The 3,509-nt window shown below is 32.1% G+C and overlaps 1 long non-coding RNA gene across 1 annotated transcript; it reads right to left on the bottom strand.

Moving 5' to 3' along the window:
• Window positions 1-640: 640 nt before the first annotated feature.
• LOC122632533 lies at window positions 641-2,105 on the bottom strand. The gene is made up of 3 exons (XR_006327884.1): window positions 1,962-2,105; window positions 1,293-1,364; window positions 641-688 (listed from the first exon to the last, which is right to left on the bottom strand). It is a non-coding gene; the product is annotated as an uncharacterized LOC122632533 (long non-coding RNA).
• Between the last annotated feature and the right edge of the window lie 1,404 nt (window positions 2,106-3,509).

Below are 3,509 nucleotides of genomic sequence, written 5' to 3'. Positions count from 1 at the left end.
CAGTGTTATTAATTGCACTATTAATTAGTCCAATCTAAGAAACAAGAAGACCCTGTCCTAAACTAATAAAATAGATATAAACAATGAAAACACATAGGCGATTAAAAATATACCACTCGCGAGTAAATCCGAAAGAGGAGTTACTCACGGTCATGCTCGTCAATAAATTATTTAAAAAATTACAACCAGTAACTCGTGCCGATTCGGACCTTTCGTCCTCGGCATGATCGAGCACTGGAGGGACTTAAAATTTGTTTACTCACTAATTAAGAAGTTCTACGGTGGCTCCAAAACACTCGTCCGCGATTTAGATCGAAATTGAGGGTGAATGATTCATAGTTGGTTGAAAATGAGGTAGGTCAACATCGACGGTGGTCGAAATCCTCTTCAGTGATGCACTGATTCTAATTCGCGATAGTTATTTATTGACGAACGGTCACTGAATTTATTTCACGAAAAGCTACTCTTTTTTTTTTATAAATACAGTCTATGCGACTGTTAAGAAAGCATAATACTTCGCTTACAAACACTGATTCTAACGACTGCATTGCACGCAGTCCATGTAAGAACATTTGTTGTTTAAATCGCGAACGCGTACGAACAAACACTGCTTCTACTTCGCGATATTTTTATTTTAGCGACACACACTCGATTGCTGCACTGCTACGCGCACGATTGCAATAAAGTTCTGAAACAGAAAAACAGAAAGAAATTAATTTGTACCACAGTTCAAGAAACTGTATAAATTATTCAAGAAATTATCGAACGTTCGAAATGTACGATATAGCTTGCTTTGTATTTTAAGATACAAACTTAAACAATAGCGATTGCCCAAGTCTCACCGCTTGAAGGTAACTGTATACGAAGACTCAATTGTTAATAAAAATATAATAAATTCTATCGTAATATGTAATAATTCTAAAATAAAATAATAACTGCAGGAACAAATTAAATAACGAATAACCTAAAAAGTATATGAATTCCTATACTATCCTATAAAATAATAAAATCTCTGTAATATTAATGTAATCGTGATAAAGTTAGAATAAAAAAATTATGTAATAAAATGCGTAATTAAAACGAAATTAATCAGTACTTTCGACTGTACATGTCCAAATGTTATACAGGAATAAAGATCTCTCTTCTATCCTTGAGAGAGTTCGAACACTCGACTGTTTTTGTTTAAATATTGATCAATAAATTTCTTAAAAATATATAGCCTAAAATATATGCCAATGTCCTATTTCTCTCTATTAAGCGTCGCTATATGTATTAAAATGAGATAAACTTACCGATTCGTTTCGAAGAGATGTATAAACTGGTATATTCGACGTTCTGTATTGTAGCTACAGCTTCTTAGAAATCTGAAAATGAAATATCATATTACTATAGGCAAGATTAAAAGTGTGTACGTAATATATGTAGGGAAATATCCATTGTGTGTATGTGTGTGTGTGTGTGTTGTAACGTATGGCTAATTATATGCATATACTGAACATACATAATTGTATACTATATGTATACATATATGTATATATGATCTACTTACTCTATATATGTGTATATATATATATACGATTGGATGCCTAATGTGTGGTATGTGTATGTTTGTGTAGGATCGTATGCTCTGTGCTATCCGTGTGTGTGTGTATATGTATATGAAAATTGAATTTAATACAAAATATCAATCGATTACAATTATTAATGCAAAATTATTGATTACGGCATCATTAAAAAACAAGAGAAGTATCACTATTATGAAAATAAAACAGGAAAAGTGAAGAAAAAGTGCGACGCGAAAGCTTCCCCGGCGATCTACGAGAGGCTGATTTTATTTTCGCGAATATCTCTTAAACGCGATAATTTCCAGACTTGCAAACGCGGCCTCATAAAAATCGCGCGTTTGACTATCGATTGATATATTAGAAGAGAGTGTACGTTAGAAAAAATTTATTAATTACCTGTAATTATGCGGAGCGACGAAACACCGTGTACACATGTCACTGCGTCCAAGATGGCGATGAGACTAGTGGCAAGGAAGGAAAGTAGTCCCTATAATTCGATGACGTCATCACAGGTACAATCGAGTCAAATCAAATATTATATTTTTCAATGAGAAATAATAAAAAATATAATATAAGTACGTAGATAATACGATATGGATGACAAATGTAATTAATTCGAATTTTAAGCATAGACAATAATTTTCTAATGAAATAATTATATTTTTTAAAGATATAGAAACATTAAATAGATACGCACTTGTATCACAAGTACCTATATTATCTCTATGCTTTATATATTACGCGCGAAATAATGTTAAATTGAAATAATTCGATGATTTATGTATTTACATATATATATATGTGTGTGTGTGTGTCATATGTGTCTTGTATGTATATGAAAAAATAATACTTCTTTAAATATTTATTTACCAAAACGAATAACAACGTCATTTACAATCGAATTATATATCATGTGTCGATAATAATTGTATGTAATCGAGAAAGCTCGACTATCGAAAAGAAAGGAACGAAGAAAAAATAATACATAGATACATAAGTATATAGAGAACTACATTGAAATGTTATAGGCGACGAGAATAACCATGAAATACGCATTATTTTTGGACAGTCCTACCAATATTATTTCTTACAAAGTACTTATATTCGAAGCGAAAGCCGATGACAAAAAAGAAAGAAAAAACACAGATCTTGTTACACACAGCAATGAACTATATAAAAGAACATCGAGACGACGCAACGCACCGAAACAAAGCCGAGTTTTCGATCGCGTTATATACAATCCCGGATTATATTTTTCATCTTACACAATTACTCAGGAAATATATGAAGAAAGAAGTTGACTTACCGACAGTAGTAGTTGATCCTTCAAATAACGAACATCCTCTTAATTCTGGACCATGAAAAACGATGCACTAATTCGATTCTGTTCTATCTCGTGAAATTCTTGAAAATCTGAAAAATGTGAAATCTCAATTAATATAAGATACAATTAAAAGCGTATGTAAAGTGTATGTGAAAAAAGGAGAAGATTAGAAGAGTGATGTGCATATATAATGTGTAAAAAGTCCATACATGTGCGTGTGTGCTTGTGTATGAATATATATGAAAATTGAATATAATACGAAATATCGATCAATCATAATTATAAACGTAAAATTGTTGATCAGAGCATCATTAAAAAGCGAGAGAAGTATCGATATTGTGAAAATCAATTGGAAAAGTGAGAAAAAAAATAGACGCAATAGCTCTCCGGGGAATCGACGAAAGGCTGATTTCATTTTCGCGAATATCTTTTAAACACCATAATATCCCGACTTGCGAACGCGGCCTTTTAAAAATCGCGTGTTTAACTATCGATTTGTGTATAATAATTAGGTGTACGATAGAAAAAATTTGCTAATTACTTATAGTTAACAAGAGGGACGGGGCGACGTGTTTGCTTGATACGAACTGAAGCAGCAATGGTGTCATTTACAACGTGAA

Source organism: Vespula pensylvanica, chromosome 10 (assembly GCF_014466175.1).
Source record: "Vespula pensylvanica isolate Volc-1 chromosome 10, ASM1446617v1, whole genome shotgun sequence".
In the NCBI taxonomy this organism is placed as follows: domain Eukaryota; kingdom Metazoa; phylum Arthropoda; class Insecta; order Hymenoptera; family Vespidae; genus Vespula; species Vespula pensylvanica.
This window is presented reverse-complemented; position numbering and strand designations above follow the sequence as displayed.